Source organism: Podarcis pityusensis (assembly GCF_964106645.2).
Source record: "Podarcis pityusensis genome assembly, chromosome: 8".
NCBI classification, from domain to species: Eukaryota; Metazoa; Chordata; class Lepidosauria; order Squamata; family Lacertidae; genus Podarcis; species Podarcis pityusensis.
The window spans coordinates 46187211-46203853 of record NC_138033.1 but is presented as its reverse complement, the minus strand read 5'-3'; positions in this window follow the sequence as shown (position 1 = coordinate 46203853).

The following is a 16643-nucleotide window of genomic DNA, read 5'->3' as shown; positions in this document are numbered from 1 at the left end:
GGTTTTTTTTTATTTTATTATGTGTTTTGTGTTTTTATATTGTAGTTTTATGTTGCAACTGCAGGTATAGGGCGGTATACAAATATAGTTGACAACAACGACAGAAGAGCTTTGCTGGAGGCGACAGACGTCCATGTAACCCAGTATCCTGCTTCCAGCCTGCTCTGCATCAATAAAATAGATCAACTTCATATAATATCAAACTTTATTTTGACTTCTAAATCAATCCTTTCCAGTACCTCTGTCAAGTCTTGAAGAAATCTAAATATCTCTGATTTGTGGAAAAGAGGGACTGGAAAGCGATATAATGCTATACTAAGGAAACAGCGGCTCTGAGCATATGCAAAGCACCGTTCCCTCAATACATATAGTAATTTGAATGGGACCCTCTCGCTTGCAGTTTTAAGAAATAACTTTAATCTCGAAGGCAACATTTCAAGACAGACTCAGGCTAGTATGGCATGGCTCACAAAAACAGAACTAAATGGTTACTATTACGAGAGAAAGGTCTATTTCTGCCAATAACTTGTGGATGGCCAAAAATCTGCAGTGAAAATGTTTGCTTGTCGAAGTAGTTATTGTGGTTATTATTAACTAGCATTAGAAACATAATGGCATTTGTTTTCTGCTTTCTTTCCAACATCACAGTATATGTGCAGTACAGTGGTACCTCAGGTTAAGTACTTAATTCGTTCCGGAGGTCCGTACTTAACCTGAAACTGTTCTTAACCTGAAACACCACTTTAGCTAATGGGGCCTCCTGCTGCTGCCGTGCTGCCGCCACACGATTTCTGTTCTTATCATGAAGCAAAGTTCTTAACCTGAGGTAATATTTTTGAGTTAGCGGAGTCTGTAACCTGAAGCGTATGTAACCTGAAGCGTATGTAACCCGAGGTACCACTGTATATAAAATACTGAGATGGGATTGTCATTGTTTGAATATGCACACTGGTATCTGTTTACCTGTAAACACCCCCCCAAAATACAAGTTTCTCAATCTACCAGATTTGCACAAAACAGCAGCCGTGTGTATGTGTTTGTTGTTCCAAGCCAAGAAACCTGATGTCCATGGGTATTTGTTTACATGTGCACCTACACCTTTCATAGAATCATAGAATCATAGAATCATAGAGTTGGAAGAGACCACAAGGGCCATCGAGTCCAACCCCCTGCCAAGCAGGAAACACCATCAGAGCACTCCTGACATATGGTTGTCAAGCCTCTGCTTAAAGACCTCCAAAGAAGGAGACTCCACCACACTCCTTGGCAGCAAATTCCACTGTCGAACAGCTCTTACTGTCAGGAAGTTCTTCCTAATGTTTAGGTGGAATCTTCTTTCTTGTAGTTTGGATCTATTGCTCCGTGTCCGCTTCTCTGGAGCAGCAGAAAACAACCTTTCTCCCTCCTCTATGTGACATCCTTTTATATATTTGAACATGACTATCATATCACCCCTTAACCTCCTCTTCTCCAGGCTAAACATGCCCAGCTCCCTTAGCCGTTCCTCATAGGGCATCGTTTCCAGGCCTTTGACCATTTTGGTTGCCCTCCTCTGGACACGTTCCAGTTTGTCAGTGTCCTTCTTGAACTGTGGTGCCCAGAACTGGACACAGTACTCCAGGTGAGGTCTGACCAGAGCAGAATACAGTGGCACTATTACTTCCCTTGATCTAGATGCTATACTCCTATTGATGCAGCCCAGAATTGCATTGGCTTTTTAGCTGCCGCGTCACACTGTTGGCTCATGTCAAGTTTGTGGTCAACCAAGACTCCTAGATCCTTTTCACATGTACTGCTCTCAAGCCAGGTGTCACCCATCTTGTATTTGTGCCTCTCATTTTTTTTGCCCAAGTGCAATACTTTACATTTCTCCCTGTTAAAATTCATCTTGTTTGTTTTGGCCCAGTTCTCTAATCTGTCAAGGTCGTTTTGAAGTGTGATCCTGTCCTCTGGGGTGTTAGCCACCCCTCCCAGTTTGGTGTCATCTGCAAATTTGATCAGGATGCCCTTGAGACCATCATCCAAGTCGTTGATAAAGATGTTGAATAAGACCGGGCCCAAGACAGAACCCTGTGGCACCCCACTAGTCACTCTTCTCCAGGATGAAGAGGAACCATTGATGAGCACCCTTTGGGTTTGGTCAGTCAGCCAGTTACAAATCCACTGAGTGGTAGCATAGTCAAGACCGCATTTTACCAGCTTCTTTACAAGAATATCATGGGGCACCTTGTCAAATGCCTTGCTGAAATCAAGGTAGGCTACATCCACTGCGTTCCCTTCATCTACCAGGGTTGTAATTCTGTCAAAAAACGAGATCAGGTTAGTCTGACATGACTTATTTTTCAGAAATCCATGCTGACTATTGGTGATCACGGCATTCCTTTCTAGGTGCTCACAGACTGTTTGCTTAATGATCTGCTCCAGAATCTTCCCTGGTATTGATGTCAGACTGACTGGGCGGTAATTATTTGGGTCCTCTCTTTTCCCCTTTTTGAAAATAGGGACAACATTTGCCCTCCTCCAGTCTGCCGGGACTTAGCCTGTTCTCCAGCAATTCTCAAAGATGACTGCCAGTGGTTCTGAGATCACATCTGCCAGTTCTTTTAATACTCTTGGATGCAGTTCATCTGGCCCTGGAGACTTGAATACATCTAGACTAGCCAAGTATTCTTGTACTATCTCCTTAGTTATTCTGGGCTGTGTTTCCTCTGCTGAATCATTTGCTCCAAATTCTTCAGGTCGGGCATTGTTTTCTTTATTGGAGAAGACTGAGGCAAAGAAGGCATTGGAGGAGTTCAGCCCTTTCTGTGTCCCCTGTTTGCATTTCACCATCTTCTCCTCTGAGTGACCCCACTGTTTCTTTGTTCTTCCTTTTGCTACAAACATACCCATAAAAGCCTTTTTTGTTGCTTTTAACCTCTCTAGCAAGCCTGAGTTCATTCTGTGCTTTAGCTTTTCTGACTTTGTGTCTACACGTGCTGGCTAAGGTGGTTTCCCCCCTTTTCCATTTTTTGTACACATCCTTTTTTAATCTTAACTCAGTTAAAAGTTCTTTAGATAGCCTCCCTGGCTTCTTTAGGCACCTACATGTTTCCATCTCATTGGTATTGCCTGAAGTTGTGCTTTTACTATCTCCCTCTTAACAAACTCCCAGCCATCATGAACTCCCTTTCTTTTTAGTATTACTGTCCATGGGATCTCACCCAGCACTTCCCTAAGTTTTATGAAGTCGGCTTTCTTAAAGTCAAGAAATTGAGTCCTAGTATGCTTGGCTGCTCCTTTCTGCTGTATAGTAAACTTCAGAAGAGCATGATCACTCGCGCCTAATGATCCTTCCACTTCTACCCCACTAACCAGGTCATCAACATTGGTTAGGACCAGATCTAAAATGGCTGTTCCTCTTGATGCTTCTCCCACTTTCTGGACAATGAAGTTGTCTGCAAGGCCAGTGAGGAATCTGTTTGACCTTATGCTCTTGGCTGAGTTTGACATCCAACAAATATCCGGGTAATTGAAGTCCCCCATTACTACTATCTCCCTTCCTTTTGCATGCTTGGCCATCTGTTCCAGGAAGGCATCATCTATGTCCTCCATTTGGCTTGGGGATCTATAGTAAACTCCCACAATGAGGTCACTGTTATTCTTCTCTCCCTTAATTTTGACCCAAATGCTCTCACTTTGGCTTTGAGGTTCTAAATCTTGGATCTCTTCACAGGTATACACATCCCTGACATATAACGCCACTCCTCCTCCTTTCTTGTCTGGTCTGTTTCTCTGAAATAGATTGTATCCCTCCATTATTACATTCCAATCGTGGGACTTATCCCACCAGGTTTCAGTGATGCCTATTATGTCATATTTAGTTTGCTGTACCAAGAGCTCAAGCTCATCTTGTTTATTTCCCATGCTTTGCGCATTAGTGTACAGACATTGAAGTCCATTAATCATTCCCCCGTGTCTCTTATTTAAGGATTTTTTCCTCCCACCACTAGGTCTGCGTGCTGTTTGCTCCATTTGGTCTATGACATTTGGATGATCATCTTCATCAATTGATAGACTCCTACCTTCAGGAGCACTGTCTCCCTCCCCCACATTAGTCAGGTTAAAGCCCTCCTGATGAGGTTTCTGAGATTTTTGGCAAAAACATTCCTCCCAACCGTTGTGAGGTGCAGCCCATCGCTTGCCAGAAGTCCATCTTCAAGAAACTGCAGTCCGTGATCTAAGAATCCAAACCGTTCCTGTTTACACCATTTGCGAAGCCAGCTGTTAACTTCCACTATTTTTCCCTCTCTCCCTGGGCCACGTCGTTCAACTGGGAGGACAGATGAGATGACAATTTGTGCATTTAATTGCTTCAATTTCCTGCCCAGAGCCTGTAGTCTCTTTTGATCTTCTGGAGGCTATTGCTTGCAGTGTCATTGGTTCCCACATGAACCAAGAGGAAGGGGTATTTGTCAGTGGGTTTTATGATTCCTTGCAGTCCTTCAGTTACATCTTGGATCTTAGCCCCGGGGAGACAGCACACTTCCCGAGACATCTTGTCAGGCCCACAGATCACTGCTTCTGTTCCCCTCAGTAGGGAATCCCCTATCACCACTACACGCCTCCTCTTAGGTCTGGTCAGGGTTCTTCCATGAGCTGTCCGTTCCAAGGTCGCTTGCACATTCCCTGAGGACTGACTTTGCTGCTCGTCTTCATATACCTGATCGACTGTAATGAGGGAGAGATCCTCAAATGGAGTCTGCTCTTCGTCTTCCATGCTAGGGGAGAGGACCTCAAAGCGATTGTGTATTTCTAAACAATCACAGCGAACCCTAGGTCTCCTACTTCTTTGAGTCACGTTTCTCCATATATCTGGCTCCTGTGTTGGTGAACCATATATCTGGCTCCTGTGTTGGTGATCTAGCATGCTTGCACAAAAGAGCAGTACAAAAAGAAAAAGAAAAAGTGATGCCTCACTCGAAACTAGGGCCAGAATGCTGACCTGACCAGGACGCAGGTTCACCATTCTGCATAAACTGCTTACATCTGATTAGGAGCAAAGCTGTCCTTTTACAGCACAATTGCAGTCCCATTTAATAGTGACAGGCTGCACTTAAGAGGCACATTCAAAGCCATTTTCAACTGTTGTGCTTTCATACCAGCCTTTCCCCCCCTTAGAAGGCAAGAAAGGCCACCAAGTCACATATTTGGGCTGCAACCAATCCAACTAAGGAAATTAAAGGCTTGGGGAGTTGTTTTCCAGCAAAATTCCATAGTAACAAAAAGTAAGAAGGCAAATACAGTTGAATGGAAGCTGATTTCAAAATTTCAGCACCTGCCTCCTGACAGATTATTCAGATGGCCATCTTGATGTTGACTGTCCTTACATTTAGCAGAGTTTCTTGTTTAATGAGACAAGAATGGGCAACTCTCACTCCCCACAAAAAAAAACTGCTGCAGGGGACTCTTACATGGAGTGGGTGTGTGACTAATGTGGTGAGTGTTAACCCTTTAGCACCCAAGCGTGGGGAGGGTGGGGAGGTGATTTTTGGTGGGGACATGGTACTGGAGGTTGTTATTGTTTGTTTATTTTAATTGTTTAAAATATGCTGTCTTGGACCCAGCCCTCTCAAGGTGGCTTATAATAAAAATAAAAGCATAATTCCAATAATATACAATGGTATTAAAAAGACATTGGGGGTTCAGTACCACATTTGTATAACGTTACTTTAAGCAACTAAAAGGAGCAACAGGAAATTGCTAATTTAAAAACCGCAGCAATAAAGAAATAGAGTTGACCCATCCTTTCCCACAATACAGTTCCCATTCACCTCAGTGCCAAAAAAAAGCTGTTTTTCCTGCCTACTGTGAACTGTCCATGTGACTGCCTAGATTGAACACACTGCACAATTCTCTCCATTTTGCAGTGGTTCCTTGGCATGCAAATCAGGATGGAAAGAATTCCCTGAAGGTAGGTTGTTGTTGGAGCTAGGTAAGGAAATGAAGCTTCCCTTATAGTCACTTTCTGTGTACAGGTACCAAAAGATCCTCTTTACATTACAACCCACTGGAGTTGCTGCTCAGGGCAACTTCCAAACAAAGGAGCTTCTCATACAATCAAGTGTTTTGTGGCATCTACACAACATTGTCACAAAAATGCTAACCACGTTCCCCCTATTTAATAACAATTTACCCTTTCTTGGGGGAGGGGGTCCAATAGGCTTTTAAAAAACCAACCAAAACCTGCTCCCAATGACCCATTTGGGATACCTCACTGACATATTTACAATATTAAGTCCCCGTTTGGAAGTCCCCTCAGTTATTCAGAGAGGGAGAACTAGTTGTATTGTAAACTGCCCTGTGATGGAAGAGTGGTATAGAAATGTACTATAAATGGCTTAATTTAGTTTTAAATCTTGTCATTTTGAGTGAGTATAGAATTGGCACCTTTAATATTCTGATTTGGCTCTTGTGCAGGAGATTGTGGAAATTATTCAGTGAAGCTTTTTATAGCATGAAAATAAAGTAATGGTGCAGCTGGCAGAGCAGATGGACATCCTTTGTGTGTTCAGTCTGCTGCTGCTAAACACATGAGAGAAAGTCCAAGAAAAGATGGCAACTCTAAGCACCCACTATTAAGTTCTACTTGTAGCACAAAACTCACTTTTTATTTTATTTTTTTACCATATAGTAGGGATGAGAAACCTGTGGTCCTCCAGATGTTGTTGGATTTCAGTTTCCACCACTCCTGACCATTGGCCATGCTAGCTGGCGCTGGTGGGAGTTGGACTACAACAACATCTGGAGGGCTGCAGGTTCCCTGCCCCAGCTGTAGAGATTAGGGCCTGAATGAGAAATGTTTTCCACCTATTTTGTTAAAATAGCAATTAGCAGTTAAACAAATGAACCTAACCGAGAGGTAAAAAGAACAACCATTAATGGAGAAGATATATAAGCACAGTGTGTATTTTTAAACTTTTTCCATCCTCAGATTTATTGTAACACCTTAAATAAGGCAAATATTTTTTTCTGGACTCCCTTCTCAACATGTAAAAGTTTACAAGTTTTAGCAAGATCCTTCAGATTTATGAACAAAGTTTCGTCTCTGCCTTGGCCCACACAAGTTGACTTCTTGTTTGTCTGTTCCAAGACTTGATGGGTATATGTTTTAAGAAGGAATTCAGCAAGCTTTTGGGCAAGTTCGCAGTTTCCATATTACTTAAATGAACATGCTTAAGGCTGTGTATTAACAAATATACATTACATTACATTTCAGGGGTTGGGAACCTGTGTTCATCCCGATGTGCTAAACTACTGGCTTTAGGCCATCTTGCTGGGGCTGATGAAAGTTGTACTCCAGCACAGCTGGATGAACACAGGTTCCCAACCCCTGAAATAGAATGCCTTTTGTCCATTAGGATACCTGGCCACTCAAAGTCACCTCTGCCATTGGCTTTGATCAGCAAAGAATGTGTGACAGGTCCCAAGGCTTTCAAAGTGGACTGGAAGTGAGCCATTGACCCCAAGGCCTCATGAGGTCCTGCACTACCACCCCTGCCAAAGCATGATGCTTGCTTCATTCCCCAGTGCTGAGCAAGCTAGCTGTGAATGAGGCAATGGCACAAGAGTATGAAAGCAGAAAAGCAAATAGAAAGGGTTTTCTGCTATGAGGAAGGCATTTCTGAAACACTGGAGAGTATGATATGTCATAACATGCCTACTAAGCATCCTCTGCTGAACTGTTTTGGCTTATCTAGTTGACACCTCCACCTCTCTTATTTATCAGTGGGAGATCTTTAGATGAACAGCTCAGAGCAGGTTGGCTGGCACACTGTTGTGCTGCCTGAATTTCTCCTACCTGCAGTGCTTGTCAAAATGAGCAATCCCTGCTCAGTTCTACTATGCAAAGTCTGAAGCTGCTTACTCAACAAACTCAACATCCCTTTCTGGAGCATCAGTCAAAGTGCATTGTAAGGATGATCCTCAATACAGGTAAATATACTAAGGCCTTTTGCATAAATTATTGCTGGATACCACCATGAGATTGCACTATATAAATGTGGGTGGTGTTGTGGGTGTATTATAACTGAGATATAAAGAATCCCAGTTTATTGGGCTTGGGGAAGAGCACCATTCATATAGCGAGAACTTTGCTTGCTATGCTGACAGCAACAGCTCCCACGGCCAAAGAGACAAACCATTTTATAACAGATCAGTGGCTTGTCTCTTTGGCAGTGAGAACTACCATAACAAAAAGGCATGCAAAGTTTCAGCTACGTGCATGCAAGCCTGTGTCTATATTGTTGTGAGTTGAGGGGTGGTTAGGCTGTATGCCTGAGTCTCTTCTAATTCCTGGATCCAGCAAAGGTTCAATTGCCAGAATAGCCTGGCCAGTTTCTTGGTAATAGCCCTAAGAATGGGTTGTTAAGGTAAGAAAGGAAGTGGCTCTGTGCCAGAGGGCAAATGGGTGGGTCCCCTTCTTTACCTGGCTGTTCATGAGAAGGACAAAGCCCAGAGTTGTGTGTGTAAGCAGGCTGCAGGCCACATGCCAGCCAAAGTTAAAAGTGGGCGGAGCAATAAATGTTCATTTCACCTTAGTACAGGAAGCTTGTTTCTACACCCACTCGCCCCCACTTCCATATTCTCCATCCAGGCAAGCAAGAAGCATGGACAGATTTCAAGGGCATATTCCAGCTAGGCAAAAATGCTGAAGGAGAACACGAAGCAGGGCTGGGGAGGAGTGTGATCTGAGGTGAGTCCCGAGGGCTGGAGAGAGATGCTCGGAGCCTGAGGCTCCCAATGCATGCTCTGCCCTGGTCCATGTGGGTGACACATTATGCGTAGGTGTTATCTGATTTCATCAAATTGGCTTATTCTCTGTACTTGCATTATCAATCCATTTGTCTCTAACAGCTATAGCACGCAATTAGTGTGCACTTTCAGTATGCACGTCTATTTAATAGGTATCTAAAGTACAAGTGGATTTTTTAAAAATTCAGATCAATGACTTGCAGCAACTTATTTTTGCTTCTGGCTTATTTAAATTGCCTTGATTTAAATCCATCCATCCCGACACAAAGGACTGCTGTGAGATCAAAGCATATGTCCACGAGTTTAATTTTTGGCATCACTGAATGCAGGGGGCCAGGCTTAGGCTGGATTTACATCATTGTGTCCCATTGAGAGAATCTGTTTATCCTGAGCTGTTAGAAAGCCATTCGAAAGCTTCCGTCAGTGTTCGCAGCTGGTAATTTGGAAGCACAATGCAATTAATGAGGAGTTCAGTCATGGGCACTTGGCAAATGAGTGCGAATGGAAGTGGAGGGGAGTGAGAAAAGCAAATGTTTTGGCACAGCACTTGCTAAGCATCTTTCAGACAATGACTCAAAGCATTTGAAACACTGTGGCCCAGTTGTAAGTAAAAGCCACGTTGCCATGCAGCCAGGTGTCTTACTTACCAGGAAAGTAACCCGTTTGGGGATCCAGAGCAGCTAGTAAGCTTCACAGTTTGCCTGGTTTGGCAACAGAAGTAACCGGTGTGGTGCACTCCAGAAGGGACAAAACTGAACAAACCAGTGTACAACTTAAGCAGAAAGGAACAGGGGTTTTTTTTGCCTTCAGGTCAGGGTTAGACTCAACTAAGCATGCCAAATATAGTAAAATAGATAATAGCAATTAAACTCAGCTTTCACAATAAGCCAGGCTTGCTGGCTTATCTTGGTTTATTAGAATGCTACTCCTGATTCAGTCACACCTGCCGCTCCACTTTTTTCCTGCTTCCACCACTGCCTGCCACCTTGTCCCCTTTGTGGCGGTAGCAGTGGCATCCTCTGCTTTGCCCCTGATGCCTCCCCCCACTCCTTTTCCTCACTTAAAAATAGCAAAATCAATAAATAAAATATTGCTGTTGATTTAGTGTGTGTTGATGTTGACTGCTGCACTGGCTGTAAAAGTTTCACAGACTTAGTTTTTTGGTTTTTTTAAAGTTACTTGCAACTTTAATTTACTTCTACTTCTAAGTTTAAGCATCCTTTCTGGCCACTGCAGCCAACCATAGCAGAGGCACAGGCACCCTCCAGGCCAACTCACCCAGAATGCCTCACTCTGAGAAAGGAGCCCCTTGGCATTTTCCCAGAGCAAGGATTAGACAGGCAGGAAGATGCAGAAGCAAAATGTTGAGCCCTGGCCTCACTGGCTGGCTGGGGAGGTGATTGGCTGGCCAGCCCACCCAGGAAGGAGGTGAGCAGGATGCCAGAGCGTGCCATTTGCAACTCCCCAAGAAACAATTGCCTCATTTCATCTCAGCGTTGCTTCTATGATCCTCTGTTTAGAGGATTGAAAATGAAGCGGGGGTGGGGGAGTGTATCTGAATTATGACAGCAATAAATGCATAGTCCAAGCCTGGGGAAAAAAGGCCTTGGAGATATCTGCTTGGAAAGAAAAAGGAAATGGAAAAACCCCACACATAGTGCACCAACATCCATACAAATTAGATAAGGAAATGCTCATTCTTAATAGAAGCCTAGGCAGCAGTGGCAATGTTCTAGGACTTTAATGAATGACACATTCCCCCGAGTGGTGAAACCTTGGGCTAAACGTTGAGAGGAGGAAGAGAGTCGTGACTGGCCCTCTTCATCATGTCTTCTGAAGAGGCAGACACCACCCCCTGTAGCAAAAGGAAGGAGCCTCACTATAGAGCCCCCCCTCCAACCCAGTAAGCTCCAAAGTTATTTGATTTCCAAATGCAAATTTATTGCTCATTGACACATCAGACCAGACACATGCATACAATAAAATAAAAAGTAAGATAACACCAAAATAAGTGCATGCAAAATACATTTCCATAAAGAGATCTGAGAATTATTTGCTTTTATGAACCAGGTACCCCAAAGTTCTGACAACTGCAACACAATTTTTAAAAATAACAAAGGATGCATCTTTTGCTGTTACAAACGGAACAGTTTTAACTGGTGGAACACATGAGGTCTGTGAACAGTTAACAGCAGCTACAAGGGGTGTGGGGAGGAGTTTGAATCAGGACCATGACTCTGGAGACCAGGGAGAGGGGGTTAACCTTTCTTCCCCTCCCCAACATATTCCTGATTTCAAAATCACCTCACCAATGCCTCTCTTTCCCCAGCTAGGGAAAATTGGCATCCATATATTTCTCCACACATCCCATGCCCCCTGGTTTCAGCATTGGATTTTAATAAGGAAAATTGTATGTTTGGGGGGGGGGGTGTTAAGCCCTCCTCAGTGCTTTACTGTGAAGCTCTCTGATTGGCTGTGGAGTATATCACTTTATAGCAAGTGTGGCGAACCTTTGGCCCTACAGTTGTTACTGACCTACAACTCATATCATCCCTGTCCATTGGCCATTCTTGTTGGGGCTGGTAGGAGTTGTAATTGTTGTGAGAATTAAAATGGCTAAGGTTGCATTCTTAACCCCGCTTCCCTGAGAGTAAGCGACACTGAATTCAAAAGAGGGTACTTCAAAATAAGCATGATTAGGATTGCACCATGATTCTATATGTGTTGCCCCGAGCAATTTGTAGAGAAGAGCAGGATGCAAATTTGATGAATAATTAATGGAACTTTTAATTGTAAAATCACAGTTGGTCATCTTTACGTGTGCCCCCCCCCCAATCATCAGTGTTGTTTTTGTGGAGGGGTGTAAAACTGAATGGGGAATGGAGGATTATTTCAGTACAAACGGATGCTGTTTGCAATCATGTATGAGTAATGCTGTAAATGTCTAGATTCATCTGATGATAAAATGTGGGGCTGTTGAGAAGATGGATCTGAATAGTCTCAGATGCAGCCCATGCCATTTGACCAACTATTATATAACCACTAGAACAGATTGTACTTCTGTAATAGTACGTCGCAGTTCACTCACAATGGTTAACTCCTGTTGCCAAGAGAACCAGGCAGAGAGAGAATCAAACAGATTTGCAGGGCGAGCCCAGAAATGGATAATCAATGAAGGATTGAGTTATCAACACAGCTTCAGCTCACTGGAAACTTTTGCCAGGAATCCCTTAAAGCAGTGGAAGCCCCTTCATGTGGGACACAGAATTCCATTAATGGAGAATGCAGCATTCCAGGGAGGGCCAGGATCCATGGGGGGCTTTTCACCTGTCACCAGCCAAGAAATATGTTGAATGCCCCCTTACTCAATATGCATAAGCCTTCCAAAACCCTTTCTAGACTTGAGGTGGGTGAATACAGCAGTCAGTGTTGGTTTTTCTCATATTTCATTTTTCCAATCTTATGATTAGTTCTCCAGTTTTCAGTTTGCAATTGTTTAAGGCCTTTTGAAAATTTATCAGCAGTTTTGTGCACATTTCTCCTAACAGATACATTGTAAACACAATTTTGCCTAATACACACATTTTTGCAAAGCGATTTCCCATCTTGTGATGCATTTGTGTATGTTTTCTTCAGTAACATGTGCAATTTATTTTATCCTAGCAATTGCAGCTTAGTTCACGTTGCTTGGCTGAAGAGCTGCACTGCAAAATTCACAGAAGTGCAAATTTCAAAGGATGGCTGTGTTTCAGTTCATTTAATGTTTCAGAAAGTGCAAATCAGGTAGGTTCACCTTTAAATCAAATTTCTATTCCATCCCTACTGCCTACGGCCTTGAGTTCTGTGATGGGACTTCTATGATGACATATACATGTAAATTAATACATATCTGAGTTCATTTTTTTAATTGATAACTACAACAATTTATGTGTATCAAACAGAAATACCAATACCAGGCCTGCCAACTGTGATGGCATGACAGCTGAGCTAACATAGTAATATTTTGTGTTTTGGGAGGAAGACGACAAATAATGTTCTTATATTCATCCGTCAGAGGGACTTCAGGCATCATACACAAAATTGATCAAAAATTTCTCACTTAAATCATTATGTCCCCCCCCCCCCAAAAAACCCTGTTGCATATTGAGCTGGTATTGTCAGTCTTATTGGTATGAAAAATAAAATTAATCCATGTTGCAAAAGAAAGAAAGAAAGAAAGAAAGAAAGAAAGAAAGAAAGAAAGAAAACATTTGGGGGTTTTTTGCCCAGTTTTGGTATTTGGTTCCTCAAATTTCACGACCTGTAGGCACTCCCACCACAGAGGGATATAAATGTCTTGTTTTGCAAAATCCCCTCCACAACAGTTTGATGCACATTCTGGGTCCAATGTTCCCAATCACAGTGGGGTATAATGCCCTCTATGGATTACTTAGAATTTGAATTTTCGGAGGCAGCTATTTCCCAAATTGCCTGATCAGTCTGGTATGCTTTGGAAGAGCTGGGGAGAACTAGTAAGAAGGTTTAGGCCTACTTTGTGGAAGAGGTTTAGACCAGATGGCTTAATGGTGCCGTCCAATGAATCTCATTTTAGACTCAGCAAAAAATAAATACATTTCACCTTATTTTTGAATCCTGTTTCCTGGTTCACAGATTCATTTTTTAAGTATGCATTGGCCTAATTACCCAAGGCGCGAAGCAAGCCCATTTTTAGCTATCTACTGTAAAGTTAGCATTGGTGCTATTCTTACTCAGAATCAGCACCATGTGTCATCTATTCCCACACTAGGCTAATATTTAGTAAGGTCACAGGGTTGGCTAGCCCTTATCAAACACATTCCCTGGAAACTTGGCAGGAGCTCCACTTTGAAAAGACCTCTGCAGTGTAGTGTTGGTTACCGTTGTTAGGCTTTCTTGCTTTATTATGGGTGTCCCTCCCCCCGCCACCGCCACTTCTACTCAGTGAATTCTGATAAATGCAGTTTTTAAAAGAGCAGATTAATGAAAAGCTGGTCAAGAACTATATGTTAACCTTAGATTTGCCACCTTTTAAATGAGCTCTGCTCTTGATAAGTGGATAGTTTAGCAGGGAAAGCTTTCCCCATTACTTTTCTCTGTTCCAGGAAAGGCTTCACCTACTTATTTCATGCATATCAGCCTGCCTTTAAAAGCCAGCAAAAAAAAGGGGGGAAAGTAGCATCCCAAGTAAAATGCCGACAGGTGGATAAAGTGTATGGTGCAGTCAAACTTCTTTTGCATGGGTACAACATACATAATCAACATCAATATAGTTATTTTAGCATCACAAATTTTGAAGGAGGAAAAGGAGTGGAGAAAGAGAGAGAGAGTCTAGGGCAAAAGTAACAGAGGCTGAGAACTTCTTTTCAATGTATCTGCCTTGTTCGAATATAAAGATGGGGTTGAATACCTGATTTTCTACATCAAGGGGAGTGCAGATGAGGGGAGCTGAACCTTCCATGCCTTACCTCACTTCAGACCAGGAATGACTCCAAGGGATACTGTGGAGAAAAGCGGGAGAAAAGCCACTATATGAGCTAACCAGTAGGTGGGATGCTGATGCTTAATGGGTGGGGTGAGATGCTGGGAAGGTTGACACAGTTCATTTGCACCAGCAGAGCCAGTTCAGCACTCCTGGAGTGTTTGCACTGCACCACACCAACCCACCCTGCCTTGCTCTGCCTTGCCTCTCCCTCCTTGTAAGCAACAGTAGCCAAAAAGCTAGTGTGAGCTAGCTCATCCAAAAATAGTTCCCTTCAGCCCATTTAGTCCTTCAGCTTTTAGTCCTATATAAAGGTAAAGGGACCCCTGACCATTAGGTCCAGTCACAGATGACTCTGGGGTTGCGGCGCTCATCTCGCTTTACTGGCCGGGTCATGTGGAAAGCATGACTAAGCCACTTCTGGTGAACCAGAGCAGCGCACGGAAATGCCGCTTACCTTCGTGCTGGAGCAGTACCTATTTATCTACTTGCACTTTGATGTGCTTTCGAACTGCTAGGAGGGCAGGAGCAGGGACCGAGCAACGGGAGCTCACCCCAATCGCAGAGATTCGAACCACCAACCTTCTGATTGGCAAGCCCTAGGCTCTGTGGTTTAGACCACAGCACCACCCGTGTCCCTTAGTCCTATATAGCATGGATTAAATCATGGCTGGGGAGCCTGTGGCCATCCTGCTGATGTCAGATAAAGGATGGTGAGAGTTGTAGACCAACAACATATGGGGGGGGCACAGGATCCCAAGCCCTGAATTAACATTTTCCTCCCTAATAATGGTCTTTGCTGCCATCACCACCCCACTAGGTTCCTTCTCCCCAGCATTGATCCCTGATTTAGAAAGTTTCCTTCCTTCCTTCCTTTCCTTCTTCACTTGTTATATACCACATGATTTGAATCGTAGGGTGCAGAAGAGCAGAGCTGCACCCCTGGGCCCTCACCTCTGCTGCCATCATGTCCAGCTACCCCCTCCCCTTCATCCATGCACTGCAGGGTACATCTGATATTGGAAGGTGGGAGATAAAAACGCCTGAAGCAATGGGGCATGGGAAAACTCAGTGAGGTGGGGTTAGACTCTTTCTCACCCATATGTCCCTTCTGATCTAGCCCAGGAGTAGGGAACCTATGATGCTCCAGATCATCCCGTAGGCCATTGGCCATGCTTTCTGGGACCCAAGTTTCCCCATCCTTGATCTGGCTCCTCTGCTTTATAGGAGGCTGAGACATACACATCAAGAAACAAGCAGGGTTGCCCACCCCCCATGGATGTCTAGATTTGCTCAAAGCTCTTAGTGGTTGCCTAGAAAGTGCAGCCAGGCAGCCATCTTGCCATTCCCACAGGAAATTAAGCAGGAGACTCTTACTGATTGGCTAACAGATGCTAGGCTGCTTCCAAGCCATTTTTTGCACATCTCTCCTCTCCCCTCTCATCCAGGTAAACAAACTGGCACCGAAGTGTGCAAAGTAAGAGGGATGAATGTTGTGTCATTTGAAAGACATTAATACTATGAAGAATCAGGACAGCTTCAGGGACTCACATGGAAGTCACTGTGTCCTTTGTACTGTTTATCTTTGGTGTTTGCAGGCTGCTGATTGCCTTTCTATCTGCCTCCCTGCGAAGTGGTGGTGTCAACACTCCCAACCAAAATAAACTGTCCTGACTAACAAAATGGGATAGACACTCTTCTGGCTTAGCAGGGAAGGCTTTTAATAGCAACCCTTTGATTTCAGATATAAAAACAGTGAGCTATTTTTGGTGCAAAGAGCCCAGGAGACTTTCGTGAACGTTGGCCTGTGACCACTTTCACATATATCGCTCGGGACTGTCTGTCAAAGTTAACTGTGGTCAAGAATGCATTTACTCTGGCCCAGCAGCCTACAACCTTTCCAGGCACACAGGGCACCCTCTCAGTAGGAGCGGCAAGGTCCAAAGGCCCCACTCTTGGGAGCATTCAATGTGAAAATAAAACACCACAATGTTTGTTATGGTTGTTTCTTTTTATGTCTCTCTCACAACAGTAACATGAAGACAAATCCATCACTACCAGCAGTTTTGGTTAGTGTTATGTACTGAGTTGAATAGGATCCAAAATGCAGCAGTCTGATTGGTCCTAGAACAATAGGATCCAAAATGCAGCAGTCTGATTGGTCCTAGAACAATAGGATTCAGAATGCAGCAGTCTGATTGGTCCTAGAATAATGCAGCAGTATGATTGGTCTGCAGGAGCCACCCAGTCCAGCTCCAGATGGAAGTGAATCCACAACCTGATTGGCCTACAGGAGAATTCCAGAATTAGCCAATCACGTGCAGCCCATTGTGTAAATAATGTATATAAAGCA